At 49.6% G+C, this 18,128-nt stretch overlaps 1 long non-coding RNA gene across 25 annotated transcripts in view; it reads right to left on the bottom strand.

Annotated features, from left to right (window-relative positions):
- Positions 1–18,128, bottom strand: part of LOC143443925 (uncharacterized) — a 100,542-nt gene that overhangs the window by 69,886 nt on the left and 12,528 nt on the right. Inside the window, exon 2 of one of the 25 annotated variants that reach the window (XR_013113345.1) lies at positions 16,945–17,048. The exons of the other annotated variants lie outside the window; for them this stretch is intronic. This is a non-coding gene — a long non-coding RNA (uncharacterized LOC143443925). The remainder of the gene's footprint in view (positions 1–16,944; positions 17,049–18,128) is intronic. 25 annotated transcript variants of the gene reach the window in all.

An 18,128-nucleotide genomic window follows, 5' to 3' on the forward strand; every position in this document is an offset into this window, starting at 1 on the left:
CCGGAACTGCCATGACTTGAGTTGGAATCCCCAGTGACCACCCCATGTGCTGTAGCCCCAGTGTTGGGAGACAGACAGGAAGATCCCCAGAGCACACTTACTGGCTATTCAGACCGACCTGAATGGCAAGACCCTATCTTAGGGGAATAAGACAAGTGATACAGGAAGACACCTGCTGTCCTCCTCTGGCTTTCACCTGGGTGTGTGCACTTGCACATGCATGTGCACCTATACATATAACACACATACACACAGAATCCTTGGAACTCAGGCATTAAAATCACCTGCTTTCCTAAAGGAAAAAAAACCTACAGTGAGATTCCATGTCACAGCAGTTAGAACAGCTGGACTCAGAACCACTGACAATGCCAAGTCCAACAGAGATGTAGAGTGACTGGAGCACCCGATACACCTGCCGTGCACTGTGAGACACACAGAGTGCAGATGCTTGAAAAAGGAAGCTGCCTGCTATCTCCTACAACTAAATGCTTTCCCCACGACCCAGCAACTCTACTTCTAGATATTTACCCAAAAGACACACATAGAAATATGTATACAAAATATGTATACAGCGGCTTCTCTTATAACAGCCACAACTCAGACGCAGTCCGTTAACCTGCAGACGATCTGCTTAATTAAGGAAACCAACTCTGCATGTACACTGTATGGATTTCAAAAACTCTGCTGAGAAATCAGGCATAAAGCAGCACAGGCTGCAGGACTCCATGGGGCTTCAATGCAAAGCCAGATGGAACTTAAGGGACATGTCACTAACAGCAGAGCCTGGAAGGGTGAGCTGGGAAGAGGATTCAGGGAATGTTCTGGACTGATGGTTGCTCTGTCAGTGTGCGGCGGATGACACAGGGCATCTATGTGGCAAAAGGCACATTGAGGAGCTGTGTGATAACAGGCCTTCGAGAAGGGTCATCAGCCTTCTGTTGCCCCTGAGACTGAAGGTCTGAGGTTAGTCTCCCAGGATTCACATGGCAGAAAGCGAAAACAGACTCCCACAAGTGGTCCTCTGACCTCCATCCACATGTGCGCTGTGGTAAAAGCACAGGGGACAGGCATGAACGTGTGTGTGTGTGTGTGTGTGCCCCCGTGCACACGCGCACGCACACAAGAATAATAAATTTCAATGCTTTTCAAGTAACTTTAATTTATACATTTGTTTCACTATTCCACTCTAGGTTTTTAAAAACTGTATCATCTGTGGTGTAAGGACACTCCACACCAATTAAGTCAGGGAGTCTTCTGGGTGAGGCCCAGGAATCTGCACTCTAAACAGGCTTCCAGCTTTAGAGCCCTAAGGTCCAGGTCCCCAGGGGTGACACCCACTCGCCCCTCCCCCACTTCAACCGGTGACACTTCCAACAGGGCAGGCTTGGCATCCCCCCTCCCTCCAAGCTCCCAACCCCTCTGCCTAGTCGCCCCTGGCAACCAAGAAAGGACTTGCAAATCCTCAAAGTGCAGCCGCCCAGGGAGGGGCGGCGCAATGTCAGCAAGACAAGGACACATCCAAAACGCTGGGTAATTGCCGGGCTGCTAATGCGTGGCCCTTTGTGCGACGGCGCAGAGCCAGCGGCCGCGCTCCCAAGCCCCGGCCTTTCAGGGCGCGCAGGGGGCCGGACGGCGGCGCTCCCGCGCTCCGCGGCGCATAATTAATCGGCCATCGCTGAGTAGGGGACAAAGGCGCCCATTCACCCCGTCCGCTCCTCCCTCCCCAGGATATTGTTATTGCGGAAAACTGCAGCCAGCTGGGCCGCAGGGCAACGTCAGCGCCATGGGAGAACGGACGCAGCAAGGAGACCCGAGCTCCCTCTCCTCCAGAACACCCCCTCCCCCAAGAGATCAGGGTGGGCAGGACGCAGGGTCCTTTTTGCAGGCTGCAGGACCCTGAAAGCCTCGAAGTTTCTGTCGGGGGGCGGAGGGGGACCCCAAGAGCAAGGGCTGTGGAAATGGGAATGGCACGTGCCTACGCTGGCTTCTAGGAGAGCTTAGATGCACTTGCTTGCTCAGGCTAGAGCCCTACCTAAGTCAGGCCCTGCACAACACCTAGAAGAATGGGTCAGTAGTTAAAGTCAGGGTCTCCCTTTGAGGAGTGTTGGGGGAAACTTGCCTGGGCCCACTGTTAGTATTCCGTCTAAACTCCACCTCCACAGTTACCTGGCAACAGCCAGGTAGGCCTGACCCACAGTTACCTGGCAACAGCCAGGTAGGCCTGACCCACTATAAAAGGGGCTGCTTGCCCCCTCCTCTCTCTTAATCTCTTACCCTCTTGCCTCTCTGTCCCCTCCCCCTTCCCTTTTCCCTCCACTTGGTCTTGGTCATGGCCTGCCTCTACCCTTCTACTCCTCTGCTCTCTCTCTCTCTCTCTCTCTCTCTCTCTCTCTCTCTCTCTCTCTCTCTCTCTCTCTCTCTGCCTCTACTACCCTCCTGGCTCCCCTCCCCATGCCCTCAATAAACTCTATTCTATACTATACCGGTGTGTGACTGACTGGTCCCTCACGGCAAGAGATGCCTCTACATGGGCCCGCTGAGACATCCCCTTCCCCATACCTCCCCACACACCCACAGAACATACTCTCTTTATCTTTTTATAAACACTTCACCCACTGTGCCCTTATCAAATGTATGAGATGGCTCAGTGGATAAGAGTCCTTGCTTTTAAACCCGGAGTCCTCAGCTCAGTCCCTGTAAACCTTATCGAACATGGAACGAGAGACCTCCACATATGTGCACCTCCCCTCAGACACCCCACCCCACCCCACGGTAATGATAAACAAAATTATTTTTAAAGTGAAGCAGTATCCTGGACATCTATCTGTATTTTCTTGTTCTTCGGGCCCTCTGAAGCTCTCTGATAGTAACTGCAAAACTGGCTCAGTGCTCCACCCTAGTTCCTGGGTGAAAAGACAGTCTACAGAAGTGAACTGGCTAGGCCATGGTCACAGAACAGGACTGGCTCTGAACCCAGAGCAGAAGACTGTAGAAGCTGCCAGGGAAGGAGGCTCTGGCCTTCCTTAAGCCTAAGCCCTCCCTGACTTCAAAGTCCTAGACCAAGTGTCTTATTAAAACCCCGACCTCTCCTTGTACTGTAAAAGACTCTGGCATGTTATGTTCTTGGGACTTCTGGGAGTTCCGCTACCAGCTGCATCAGAGGTGTCTTTGAGACTAGGCCCAAGGATTCAGGGATGTGTCAAGGCCACTGCCCACTGAACCTCAGTCATGGACGGCCATGGCAACATTTCACCATTCAGAGGCCCTGGCCTGAGGGATCCATTCCTCTTCAAAGTCCTTGTCCCCCCAGGCCTAGCAGAGGCTCAGGTTCCAGGTTGGCAAGGCTGGGCTTCACCTTTCCCACTGAACTGAAGGCATTAGGCACCAGGCCATTCCTCCTCAAAGCAGCACCAGTTGTGATGAGCCGCCATGGTCTTCCAAAACCTCAGCATTCTGAACAGCTCCCAGAACAAGCAGGGGGGTTCCAAAACCCTGCCTGCCCAGCCTGGCCCAGCCCAGCCCATCTCCTTGAGACGTTCTGTCCTTCAGCTGTGCTCTGGAAAATGTTTCCTTTGCCTAAGACTTCCAGTCTTGAGCAGGACCACAGGACAACGAGCCAGACCACCATAGAGTCTCAATCTTCCTGGCAAGATGGAGATGGGAAACCTTCTCTGTTAGCTAAGGAGCCCATTCTGACCTCCAAGGCACAGAGGGCACCCAACCAAGCTAATTCTGTAGCCAACACACCATGCTAGACACTGGAAAGCAATATCATATGACAGTCATATCTGTGGGTGGGAAAATGCACAGAAAATTCTAGAACAAAGTGGAGGGAAACAGAGTTCAGTCAAGGCCCAGCCAGGCCTGGAAGAACACAGACTAGCTGTCCAGCAGAAACTCAAGCAGGGACTCCTGAGGTCAACACAATTCTGACAAGACTTGGGACTTAGGCATCTCCCAGTGGCCAGGACACCAGCACAGCATCATAGAAAAGGATAGCCTAGCTGACTCCAGCAAAATAAGTGTTATTTACAACAGAGAATAGCCCAGCAGTGTCTGTGATAAGACTTAAACTAAAGGAGTGCAGACTATATTAAAGAACATCCTTGAAAATGTCCCCTGAAGTAATTAAAGTGAAAAGTCAAGATGTCTAACTTTTCCTCAGATGTTTTCAGAAGCACGAATAATGGGTGAATCTAGGGAAAGGCTCTTCAGTGATCCTGCTTGCTAGCCTTGGAGGCTTCTGAAGCATCCTGGGTACCACAGGGCCGGCACTCCCACACTCAGGCGCTGGAGCCACTCTTCTGTTCCTTCAGGCCCATCCCCTAACACATTCCCTTTCAGAAGCACCTGCCAGAGAACCCCAAACTGGTTTAACAATCCTTAAGGGAATGTCCTGTGTTACTGACCTTTGAATCTCAGTTCAGCTAACATCATGCTTTGTGAAAACTGAATATTCCCTAAACCTGGAATCCAGTTACTTGGTTGGCATGGATTCTAGTGCTGAGGGAGAGAGGGGTAAGAAGGACAGAGACCAATGGGGAGACTGAATAAAGAAAAGCAGGAGAAAACAGACAAACAAACAAACACACACCAGGTATGGTGGTGGAAACCCCAGAACTCAGGATGTGAAGACAGAAGGATCAAAAATTAAGGGTAAGCCTTAGCAACATAGAAAGTTAGAGGGTCAGCCTGAGCTACAAGAGAACTTTACTCAAAAAATAAAAGAAAATGACAAAAGAAAAGCTAGTGGAGCCCACATAGATTTTTATAGCCTACATGTTAGCACTACATGTCAGCATTGCATGTCAGTACTACATGTCAGTACTACATGTCAGCACTACATGTCAGCACTCCATGTCAGCATTACATGTCCGCATTGCATGTCAGTACTACATGTCAGTACTACATGTCAGCACTACATGTCAGCACTACATGTCAGTACTACATGTCAGCACCACATGTCAGCACTACATGTCAGCACCACATGTCAGCACTACATGTCAGTACTACATGTCAGCACTACATGTCAGCACATGTCAGTACATGTCAGCACTACACATCAGTACTATATGAGAACCACACACTCAGACCAGAGCTGATGAATTCTTCTTTGGCCAAGGCTAGTTAGTGAACAAGCACTCAGGGAGCCCAAGTCTGAATCTTGCCTTGTGCACTTCAACAGTCTGTAGCTCTCAAGCACACACTTCTTAGCCCTTTCGTCTGACTGTTTCAAGTTGATGACTATTGTCTCCTCAGGGAGGTGAGAAAGATGAGGGAGGCTCGCTTACTAAGCCTTCACCTGGCTGTGCTCACAGCTTGGGAGAAACACTGACCCACCGGTAAGCCCTCAGTAGACTCTAACCCCACGAGGAAAGGAACTGCATTGTCTGCCCTCTGGCACTGAGCAGAGTCGCTGACACACGGCTGGCACAGAGTCCTGAGTTGGGCTGAAGTGGGCAGCTGTCCTCACCAGGGCACACTGAGCAGGCCGTTTGACCTTGGATGGTCAATGAGCACCCAGAAGCCCTTCTTTAACTCCCATCCTCAGAGCAGGCCCTTCTTGCAATGGCTTGGAAAAAGGTCATGTTCTGGTTTCTGTGGCTGGTGTAGCATGCCCCATGTTGGGATGGGGTCCTCTCCTGATCTGGGCATAGGAACCCCTCTGGAAGAGCAGATCTGTCAAGCACATCACATTTCTAGTCGGGGCAAGACTTTCTGAGAGTGTTCCTGGTTAAAATCATGGTTGTTCCATGCCTACCCGCACTCCCAGCCTCCAGTGCTCGAACAGTGAGTGTCAGCGGTCAGTAAACCACCCTAGTTTGAGTATTTTATTATGGTGACCTGAGAGGACTAAGAAGCAGGGGAGTCTGGCCACACTTTGGGGGAGACACCCAAAGCTTCTCCCTTCTCAGCCTCTGTCCTATCCCTCTGTCCCCTAAGGGGCAGTCACCACCTGGGCCTCTGAGGCAATGGGACACATGTCCATCACATTCAACCTTTGCTTCCAGCATAAAATAGCCAGGCATTCTGGTGGAGAGCTCCTTCCTCCCCTCCCCTTCCTTCTCTCCCCGCCCCCTCCTCTTCTTTCTGCCCCCTCTCCCATCCTTTGGCTCTCAGAGCTTCCCAAGTGACAACATGTGGCCCCAGATCAAACCTTTGTCCTCAGCCCCTGCTAAAGCCTTTTTAGATGACTGCCTGCCTTCCTCCCCCAGCTCCTCCAGCTGGCCCCCTTCCTCACCCTCACACACCCCCACCAACCCCGCCATTCCTGGTTGCGATCAGCTTTCTAACTCCAGCCACACTTCCCCTTTCTGTCCGGAGAGCCTACAGCGCAGCTGCAGCAGGCCAGTGTTCCGCCAAGGTTCTCTTGCGAAGTCTGGCTGAGACCCACACCCTCTGGTCTGCCCACAGTTTCCCCACGCAGGCTCTGGAAGAAACCGTGCCCTCCAAAAGCAGTCCCCTACCTTCTGCCCATCCTGTCCAGAAAAGGGTGGCATCCACAGACAACTCACTGAGGGTCCAGGATGACTGGGTAGTAGAGGAAAGCAGAGCAACAGTTGAGCTGGCTTCTGCCTGTCCTACCTTCTATCCCTGCCTCCCTGCCGCCATCCCCCATCCCTGCCCCTGCCACAGTGCCAGGAGGCCCCAGGTGGTTACCCATTCCTTCTAAAACCCTCTTGTTTCTGGAATGAAGGGATAATTTGGTAGATTTTCCTGGCCCCTTCTCTTTCTTGGCCATTTCTCCCCAAGATGCTCTTGTCCAGTGCCTGGAGAAACAAGGTTTGGCCAGGGACACTCCACTACCTGAAGACAATCACCATTTCAGGCTTGCATGCTGTACCCAGTGTTCTTTCTGTGGCACTCTCCCCTCAGGAAAGCACTTCTCTCCATCCTGGACACAGAGCAAGGTATCCCCAGCCTGTCCTCAGGTGCACTTCACATCAAAGAAGTCAGTCTGTCTGGGAAGTGACCAGGCTACCCTGACTGAACCAGTCAGGGGTGAAGGGTGTTGCAGAAAGGTTCCCAGAGCTATCTCCGCTGAGTGAGGACTTGGAGCTATGGAACGAGCCCTAGTATGTACATTCTATCCTGAGGGGTGAGGTGGACCTGGACCATACATTTGCCACCTAACCATGGTGGCCTAGAAGCCCCGCTCTATGAATGTGGTAGAGGCCAGCCTTCAGGCTGTGGCCAGCAAGAGGACCTCGTAGAGACTGAGAACGGTTAAATAGAGAAGGGAAACCCGAGAGGAACAGAGGCTGTGGGGAGATCAGGGCAAGAGGAAAGAGACGGGATGAAGCAGACAGAATGTGGACATCAGAACCCCTCTGTCCTCCTTCACTGTCTCCCCTCTATCGATCACTCCTGAAATAAAGAAAAAAAAAAAAAAAAAAAAAAAAAAAAAAAAAAAAAAAAAAGGCACTCAGCCAGCAAGCCACAGAGCACAGGATACAACAACCTGTCAAGATCTAGGACATGTTCCACCACCAAGTCTGAGAGCCCTATGTGTCTGAGCCAAAAGCCCTGATATACGTACACACGAAGATGCTGTCAGACAGTCCCACCTCAGTACATCAGAACCATGGCCTCTCACAAATACTGAAATACTCTGGCCATTTCTAGGCCAAAGGGAATATTAAATCAGATTCCAGAGATACTGGGCATCACATCAGGGGACCTAGAGGATGTGATGGTTGATGGTTGACTATCTCTGATGGAGACCTCTCTCCTATGTCTCATCTGCCCTCTGCCAAGACATCCTGACCAGCTCCACAGCGGATCCCTCACCTGTCCAGTGAGTGGACAGATGCGTCAGAGGAAGACTACAGACAGCCTGCCCCTGGAATATACCACTCATCTCAACTCTACAAGGGCTGCCCTTGACAGACCTAAAGAAGATTTAACCTCCATAGAAAATGTATGGGAAGTGTAGCTCGGGGGCAGAGTATTTGATTAGCATGCTTACCTGAGGCACCACAGGAAGGAGAAAGGGAGAGAGAGAACTGAGGAACAGGTGTGTGCAGAGACTTATCAGAGCCAAAGGGATGTGTGCAACTTGGAAGCTATGGAGAAAGCTCGCCAGAGGCTGCCATCAGCAAGTGAGCACAGGAAAGATGCAGACACAGGGAATGCTGCTTCTCAGTCAGTGGGCTTTATCTTCTTCCCTCAGAGGACATTTGACAATATCAGACTACATTTCTGGTGGTCTCCATGAGGACTGTGGCTACTCACCCAGTAAAAGAGACCAGGAAGGCTATTTAATGTGTTACACTGCACAGGAAAGCCCCAAACTAGCTGGCTTTGAAAGTCAGCTGGGCAAAGTGAAGAGAGTGTGGCCTAGATAAAGGGATAAACAAACAGATACTGCACCATGTTAGACAAATTAAAAATTAAAGTTGGGGGGAGGCTGGCAAGATGGCTCATCGGGTAAAGGTGCTTGCTGCCAAGCCTGATGACCTGAGTTCAGTCCCACAGGATGGGAAAGAACTAACCCTCAAAAGTTATCTTCTGACCATACACACACACACACACACACACACACACACACACACACACACACACATCTTTGCATCATATGTCTCTACATACAAAATACACTTGTTTGTTTTGAGACAGGGTTTCTCTGTGTAGCCCTGGCTGTCCTGGAATTCACTCTGTAGACCAGGCTGGCCTCAAACTCACAGAGATCTGCCTGCCTCTGCCTCTCAAGTACTGGTATCAAAAGCATGTGCCACCACTCACAGTGACAAATGTTTTATTTAAAAAGAAAAAAAAAAGGGGGGGGGGGGAGTCCTGCCTGGGTAGTGATGAAGGCACATCAGGAACTCAGGCATAAAATTAATTAAAATACATGAGATGAAAGAGCAGCTCTTCCAGAAGGCCATGGTGTGTGGCTGGTCCCCTTGAGCCGTCTCAACTCCTGCCCTTTGCTCCAGCACCTATCTGGGGCCTCAGGCCTGCCTGAGGGAACCCTGCCTCACCCAGAGAGGGAGGAACAGTTTGCAGCTCTGCAACCAGATGGAGGGCAGGAGCTGAAATCGACATACTCAGAAAGAAGAAGGGTGGTGCGAGGGACCGGGTGACTGGGAAGGGGAAGAGAAAGGCGTGCTGCAAGTTTCAGGGTTTCACAATGTAACAAAAATACCAGACGGCCTGGGGGCCGCAGGAACAACTTCAAGTTGAGCAACAGCTGTACTACCGTTTCTAATCCATAGAAAATTCTCTTTCATTAGATCCCCTGCTAAAGCAAAGCCAGACCCTTCATTACCAGGACAGTGACTGAGAAAAAGACATTTGCCCTTAGTCACCAGGCCCCTCCTTGTTCTCCCACACACCCAGGCCAATGCTCCGCCCTGACTAAGCTTCTCGGATTCTGATTGCTGTGTTTACTGACCCCTACTCTGCCTTCACTGGACTCCAAAACAATAGCAAAATACCCACAAAAGCAGCACTAAAAACGCTGTGTGTGTCTGGCCAGTGTCTGGAAAAAAAAGCCATCTCTCTCAAATGGCAGCCCACATAGTCCTCCAAGAGTCTTAAGGTGGACCTCAGATTTACCTGTAGTTTGCTAGCAACCTAAATGAAGAAAAAGTTGTTGGTCATCAGCCTTACAAGTCTTGGGGTCTGCACATCAGAATCCCCTGTCCCCAATTCATCAGCAGATGCAACATTTTGCTGGAAGCCAGAGCCTAAAATGTCTCGTGCTCATGGTCTGAGGAGAGAACATCTGGAGAAGAGCATCCCAATGTGCACTACTGGGGGACAGGACTCCCCAAGTCTTAGAGAGAGGTGGATAAAGATTCTGTGGTGACCAGGAACAGCTCAGTTTCCTGATCCTCTGACTGGCTGGGGATAAGTATCTGGAAGAATGGATGGAATGTGTGGCCTTTAAGTGACCCCCCCCTTGAACTGTATTTCTCTCAACTGAGCTTTTGATAAAACTCAAGCAGCAGGAGGCAGTTGGAGGGTAACCGCTGACCATGGTCTGGCATCGCTACCCTAGTACCCGGGCATGAGGCGAGGGTGGAGCCATGGGCTCCTGGCACTTGCAGAGATATCATTCATGAATCAAGCTAGTCACAGACTCCCAGAAAGGCCCAGAGCATTCTGCTCTGATAAAGTGTCTGGGAGAAGTAGAAGCAAGACAGAGACCCCCATAGGGACTGTGGGTCCACTCCCACCTCTGAGCTTCCATCTCACTTTAGGTTGTCATGAGGGTAACATTTTACTCTGCCCAGACACTATGTTGCTGTCTGAAGTTAATCTTCACAAGCAAGCTATTAGCCGGATGCTGTGCTTGTGTTCATTTTGCAGAGAGCAAACTGAGGCTCGAGTCGTTTAGCCAAGTGCAAATCAACTGAGAAGGGCAAAGACTATGTTGCTCCCTCAAATCTGTTTGATTCCAAAGATCACATCCTTTTAAGGGCTACCTGTGAGACCCTGCCACACGGAAGGAGAGATGAAGCCTGTCGGGAAAGTGACAAGGTAGTTAATTGTCAGCATGGGACAGAACTCAGAACTCTAAGAAATAGTGACTGGGGAGGGGAGGGAGTTGGAAGACACACAATTCCCTCTTCCACTGTCCTTTCTGATTCCAGGACTGAGATCCAGAGCCAGCAGAGCTTTGAGGTGGGACCTGGAAGTGCCTGAGCCCTGAAGGAAGACTGTCTGCCCAGCCACGCATCTTAAACCTTTGTGAGGACAAGAGCACTGTGAGCAAATAACAACAACAACAAATAACAACAACAAACATGGCATGTGTTAGGATTTGGGTAAGAAGTATCCCCCTAAAAAGACTTGGTCCCCAAAACCATGTTCAGAGGTGGGGCTTTCAGGAAGTGGTTGAATCTTGGTGGTGCTAACCTCATCACTGGAGTCTCCACTGATGGATTCCCAAGTGACCGACTGTAGGAAACGTAGGAACTGGGAAGCTGAAGCGTGAGTATGAAGACACTGTTGAAGGGGTGTCTTTGCCTCAGACTCTTCCTCTCTGTCTTTCTCTCATGCCTGGCTGCTTCATCATATCTCTGTCTTGTCATAGACCTAAAAGCAAGCGAGCCACCAGCCGCTCCCTGCAGAGCCTCCTCCCATACGCCGTCTCTTCTGTGTGGAACACCTTAGTCTTCCCCTAATCTCTCTTCAGATCTGTCACTTCAAAAACTCTTCCTGACCTTCTGAATAAGGTAGCCAGCATTCTGCTATGGCACAGAATACTACTGTGCTAGGCTTGCTTACATGTGGTGCCATGAAGGCACGTCTCCCTCACAGGATAGGGCCTGTATCCGTTCTGCTCACATTATGCCCAGAGTCTTAGTCTTGTGTCCAACACACTGCAGAACCTAGAGAAAGAACACAGGTATCTGAAGACTAGAACTGAACTCTAAGTAGTCATGGTCCCCCAAAATTGTTGTAGAGCTCATAGTGCGGACAGTTCTTGGCTTAGGAATTTTCAACAATGGTGCAAAACCAATATGGATTCAGTAGAAATCACATTTCAAGTTTTGAATTGGCTTGTTCTGGCCACCATAGCTGGCCCCCGGTGATTACTACAAAGATACTCTCTAAGGATGCTGGTCGATAACACTGAGCCTGTGGATGGATAGGTGTGTGTGTGTGTGTGTGTGTGTGTGTGTGTGTGTGTGTGTGAACAGAGAGAGAGAGAGAGAGAGAGAGAGAGAACTATAGAGAATTGACTCAGCAATTATGGAAGCCGGCAAAGTTTGAAACTTGCAGGGTTAATGTCTGTTTCATGCAAAGTAGCAGGTTGCTACAAAACCAGGAAGAGCTGACATCTCAGTCTGAAGGCTGTCGGATGGGGTACTTCTCCCATTTGGGGTTAACCTTCTGTTCTATTCAATCCTCCCACTTACTAGATAAGCCCCACCCACATTTGCAGAGTAATCTGCTTGGCAAGGTTTAAATGTTAATCCTATTAAAAACACCTTTATAGAAACGGCCAAGACACCTGACCGAATATCTGGGTACCCAGTGACCCTGTCAAGTTGACATATAAAGCAGAACTTCACAGGGATCATATAAGAAAGCAGATGTGTTAGAGGCTTAGTGAGTACCAGAGACCAGTGCACCATAACACCAGCATGGGGGTTAGTCACTCCCTCATTCCAAATGCATTTATCAAATGTCTATGACAAGATTCTCGGTTCTTATTGCTGTGTAACAAACCACTCCTAAACCTAATGGGTTAAAATAACACAACTTTATTTGCTTATGGTTTTATAGGTCAATAATTTGGGAAGGGCTCAGCTTGGTGCCTCTGTCACTTCAAGTAGTCACTCGTGCACTTGAATTAGTTTAAAAAGCCCACAAAGGCCACAGCAAATGATCTAGTACCCACACTATGTGCTGGGTGATCTCATGACTCTGAACCTCAGTCTTTTCAGAATGATGGCTGTCTTCCCTGAGAATGTTCTACAAGGACAGGTATGAGGAGAGGTGAGGCTTATCAGAACTATTCTCGGCCATGGTTGTCATGTTACTAAAAGCAAGGCACATGCTTATAAAAGAATAGAACCATACAAGACATTTGTAGGGAAGGGTGTGGTTCTCTGAGAGCCCCTACACAGCTCTCTACCCCAAGACACAGGGGACTCTATCCTTCCTCCTGTTCCCCAAGGATCCTGAGTCCTGCTGAATGTCGATCCCACTCATGCAGCAAACACGGCCATCCGAGTGTTCCTAACATGTTTACACTCTGTAAGAGCAGATTGTGATATGATAACACAGTATTCATAGCTTATCACTTTTTAATGCAGATATCTGGGAGGGGGGTTGAAATATTATTTTAACTTAATTTTTGAGACAGATTCTTTCTTTTGATTTTCATTTTGGAGGGTTTATTTTCCAGGCAGGAATTCTCTGTGTAGCCCTGGCTGTCCTGGAATTGAACTCAGAGATCTGTCTGCCTCTGCCTCCTGAGAGTGCCAGAATTAAAGGTGTGCACCACCATTCCCAGAGTAATTTAATGTTGTTGTTATTATTGCTGTTTTCAGGTACATGTGTGCTAGCTCGTGTGTGCTGGCTCGTGTGTGCTGGCTCGTGTGTGCTGGCTCGTGTGTGATGGTTCATATCACACGTAATGAGGTCAGAGGACAACATCGGTTCTCCAGTTCTGTCTGTACACAGTTCCAGGAATTGAACTCAGAGCCTCAGGCACCTGCTGAGCTGTCTCCCCAGGCTTCAGAATAATTCTCTAAAGAAAACTGGTACCACTCATATGTACTTGTGGGAGAATACCTACATAGTAAATGTTCTCAGTGCTGCTTTGGAAAAATAAAAAAAAAGCTGGCAGTGGTGGTACACACCTTTAATCCTGACACTCAGGAGGCAGAGGCAGGCATATCTCTGTGAATTCTAGGCCAGCCTGGTCTACAGAGTGAATTCCCTTACAGACAAGGATACACAGAGAAACCCTGTGTCAAAAAACAAAAACAAACAAACAAAAAAAAAAAAAAGAGGAAATTGGATTCTGCTTCCTGGTGGGAGGAGGCAGGAGGAAGAGGAAGTTTAGAAGAGAAGCAAGAGGCTCGGATTTCCAGAAACTTCCTCATAGCTTCCTCCTCAGCACAGCTCATCCTGGCTACACCTACCCTTCAGGGCAAACCCAGCTCTGCCTTGCCCACAGTTTTCTCCTCCCATGCCTCCCTTCCCTTTGACCTGCCCTGGTTAGGTGGATGGCTGGCAGGAGGCCTTCATTTCTCTCCTTCAGGCCCTAGGTCCCAGCCTCAGGGACAATGGGCAGGTTGCTGAGAACAGAGGAGTCTGGCGGTATTCTCAACATTGTAGGGCAAGGAGGTTGAAAGGCCTGGGGTAGCTCAGGGACTAGTACAGCAGGCTAGCCAGCACTGGGGAAGAATAAGCGCTTTCAGCACCCACATGTGTGGATTCACAGCTGCCCCTCCTCACAAGTCTGGGAGGAGAATGTTGAGCTTCATGAGTTTGATAAGGATGTGTGTGTGAGTGTGAGTGTGTGAGTGTGTGTGTGTGTGTGCGTGTGCGTGTGTGTGCGCGCGCGTGCACTTATATGTATGTGTAGGTATTGTTACTAGCCTTTAACTGTGAGTCTGCTCTTCCTGTCTGTGTGTAAAAAACATCTACAATAGTAACAGACACAGATCACTTTAGACTTCTTGCAGACCTTTGAAAAAGCTTACCCATCACTGCTGCAGAACAACCACCAGGCAAGTGTTGCTAAAGGGTGGGTGAACATCTTTAATCCCAGCACTTGGGAGGCAGAGGCAGGTGGATTTCTGAGTTCGAGGCCAGCCTGGTCTACAGAGTGAGTTCCAGGACAGCCAGGGCTACACAGAGAAACCCTGTCTTGAAAAAAAAAAAAAAAAAGGGCAGGTGAGATGGCTGATAGTTAATGCCACACAAGCCTGAAACCCCAAGTTGGAACCTGTCATCTTCCTAAAGCTGGATGTGGTGGTTCAAGTCTGAGACCTCAGCACTCCTCTGACGACATGGGAAACAGAGATAGAGAATCACCTGTGATGGTTTGCATATGCCCGGCACTATTAGAAGATGTGGCCTTGTTGGAGTAGGTGTGTCACTGTGGGTGTGGGCTTTAAGACCCTCACCCTAGCTGCCTGGAAGTCAGTATTCTGCTAGCAGCCTTCAGATGAAGATGTAGAACTCCCAGCTCCTCCTGTACCACACTTGCCTGGATGCTGCCATGTTCCCACCTTGATGATAATGGACTGAACCTCTGAGTCTGTAAGCCAATCCCAATTAAACGTTGTCCTTTATAAGAGTTGCCTTGGTCATGGTGTCTGCTCACAGCAGTAAACCCCTAACTAAGACAACTTAGAAGTATGTGGGCCCTTGCCCTACAGAACAAAAAGCAGGAGGAAAAACAAGATGGATGGAGGGTGAGAACTGACCCCCAATGGCCATCCTCTGGACAGCATGCTTGCTGGCTCACTGGGTAAAGGTGCCTGCCACCAAGCCTGATGACCTGCGTTCCTGAGTTCAATTCCTGGAACCCATATGATTGAAGCAGAGAACCAAGCCCCTCAAGCTGTCCACTAACCTCTACAGAGTGTCATGTGTGCACACACACAAAAACACAACCACACACATACACACACTAAATTAAAAATAAATAAACTGTAAAGTATTAATCAAGAAGCACCTCAGGGGACAGGGACTGAAGAGATAGCTCAGTGGGTAAGAGTACCTGCTGCTCTTGCAAAGGATATGGGTTCAATTCCCAGCACCCACACGACAGCTCACAAACACATGTAATGCCAATCTCAGGGGATTCCATGCCTTCTAGGTTCTACAGGCACTGCATACATGTAGTGTATAGAAATGCATGTCGGCCAAACACCCATACATATAAAATTAAAATAAAGAACCTAAACACTCCACTGCTCTCAGAGCTGGCTCCCTGGCTGGAGGGCTATTCTCATTGTTTCCTTTGACAGTCCTGGTTCAGTTCTCCGTGTTTGAAACCTTACTCAGAGAGGGACCCACAGTTCTTCCCAGATCCCATAGGGTCCAGAGTACACGGAGGTCAAATTCTAGGTTTGTATGGTCAGCATACGAAGCCACACCCCTCTGAAAGTACCCTCTGCTTGCTCTGCATTTCTGATGTTCTTGAGATGGAGGACAAGCCTTGAGAGTTGAGAACTGTTATGTAACGCTGCTCTCTTGGAAAGAATGTGCACTCCATTTGTGACTCCAGGATGGCTCGGTATTTGCAAACCAGGCCAGTCTGCTTCCAGAGCCTCCTGGAGCTACCCTGGCCACTGCTTGGCTTCATGGAGTTAGATTATGTGGACCTAACAGGTACACCCCGTAAGCCTCAGTGTGAGCCATGCCTAGCCTGAGCCCCAGGAGACACAGTCAACAAGTACTAACTAACGGAGTGATCTGGGTTGGCTGGCTGTCTCTCCACTTCTCCATCAGCCCTCACCTCACTTAGGTGTGCCTGGATTAAGCAGAAACAATGAGGGGCCCACTTGTTTAGATTTGTAGCAAATAATAACTCTTTAACATAAACACCTCCCAAGTAATAGTCAAGACATGTCTATACTGAAAGAAATCATGTGCTGTCTGTCAGAAGCCTACTCTTTAGGGGCTGCACCGGGAGAAAACCCCACGGAGCCAGAAAAGCATAGGGAATGACTAAGAACAGCTGAACTAAAAAACACTGACAATGCCAAGTGCTGACACAGATGTAGAGTAACGGGACCGCTGATACACTTCCCATGCGCCATGAGACGCACAGAGTGTAGATGCTTGAGAAAGGAAGCCGGCTGCTTTTTCTTACAACTAAATGCCAGCCAGGTGTAGAGGAATACACCTCTAATCCTAGCGGAGTTCAAGGCTAGCCTGGTCTACAGAGTGAATTCCATGACAGCCGGGGCTACAAGCAGAGAAGCCCTGTCTTGAAAAACAAAGTAAAACAAAATAAACAAACAGAAACAAAGAAAGAAAGGAGGGAGGGAGGGAGGGAGGGAGGGAGGGAGAGAGAGAGAGAGAGAGATGCTTTCCAAACCAGCACAGCTTCTAAGCCCAGTACTTCTTGGTGGGCAGGCCTGTGTGACCTCCAAAAACTCCCTCATTCTACTGGCATGACCACATGACCTACGACTCTGTCAGAAGGGACCCAATAGCCAGTCCCTCAGCTACACACACAGCACATGTGGAGACACCCTCGATGAGGGAAGTGAGGCCATTAGATTGTGAGGCACACACCGAACCATCCTACGAAGGCAAGATCAGGGCCCACATACCCACACCAACACCCACAATGAGCTTGCCTTCAGCCCCACCCAGTTATACACTTGCCTCACACACACAAGCTCACACAGATCACGAACGACAGGCACCCACCTGCACACACTGAGACACACAGTCTCTCTTAAGATGACAGGGACCCAGCCAACCCTAGCTGTGACCCCAGATATGCCATACCTGGAGTTTTCATCCTGAATCCAAGCGCCTGAAATATTTCTGGGTCCCATCTCTCCCAACTGCCATACCTCAGGGTTCCCAGAGAAAGAGCCTCGTTTTCACTCCTAAGCCAAAGCAATAGGTCACCTTAAAACTTCTAGGAACTGAAATGGCAACTGTGAAGATTATAATACTAGATTATATATAAATAATATATATTATAACCATATTTTCCAGCATGTATTGAGTACCAACTACACACACAGACACACACACACACACACACACAGAGAGAGAGAGAGAGAGAGAGAGAGAGAGAGAAAGAGAGAGAACTATGCTAAAGCCTTTCTGTACCTTCCCAACCACCTAGAACATAGACGTGTCAGTAAACCCATTTACAGATAAGCAAGTCAAAGCTTTGGGGAAATTAAAGTTCTTGTTTCCTGTATATTGCAGCATCTGGCTCCAGGGCTGGCTCCAGAACATTCCCTGACCGCACAATGCCACAGGATAAGATCCAAGGATATTAGGGCTGGTCTCATGTCTCACATACAGGTATACTCCTGGCCCTCAGGAGATGCTGTGGGGCTTAGCCATGGAGCATGTGAGAGCAGCGGGGCAGTGGGGGAGCTTGGTTTCCTGCTCTTCTCTTCCCTATCCTCTGCTTAGTCAGGTTTGGGCCCTGGGAGTGGACTTGGAGACAGTCCTCTGAAAGGAAAAGCAGGCTTGCGTCTTCACAGGGAAGTGCTCCAGATCTCCATGGCTTGAGAGGGTGAGAGAGCCTCCCTCCCCACACCCTCACATCCCTGCCCCTCCTTCAGAGCACCACCCCCAGGAAATGGGAGCCAGGCCCCTACAGAGTTCTCCACAGGAGACAGCAGCCTCTGCGTGGGCACTGAGAACCCTGGACTGCCCAAGCCCACCTAGAATTGAGCAGAGGAAGGCTGTGTCGTGATGACTAGCCTCTGGGACATTCCTAACCCCAGCTAAAGGGGGATGCCTTCCTTGGCCTCCAGTGCTGCACTGGGGCCTGGCCAACAGCTGTTCCTGGCTGAAGGCTCGGTCTGTCCCACCCACCCAGTCAGTTCCTAGGAGACATGCAAGCAGCTTTGATGTGCTTGTCAAAGCGTTCTTGTTCTGACAGCTGTTTCCCAGGAGGGCAGTTCCTCCCACATCTGGCTATGGGATAGTGCCCCACCCACCAG

The sequence above is a fragment of the Arvicanthis niloticus genome, chromosome 11 (assembly GCF_011762505.2).
Source record: "Arvicanthis niloticus isolate mArvNil1 chromosome 11, mArvNil1.pat.X, whole genome shotgun sequence".
Classification (NCBI taxonomy): Eukaryota; Metazoa; Chordata; class Mammalia; order Rodentia; family Muridae; genus Arvicanthis; species Arvicanthis niloticus.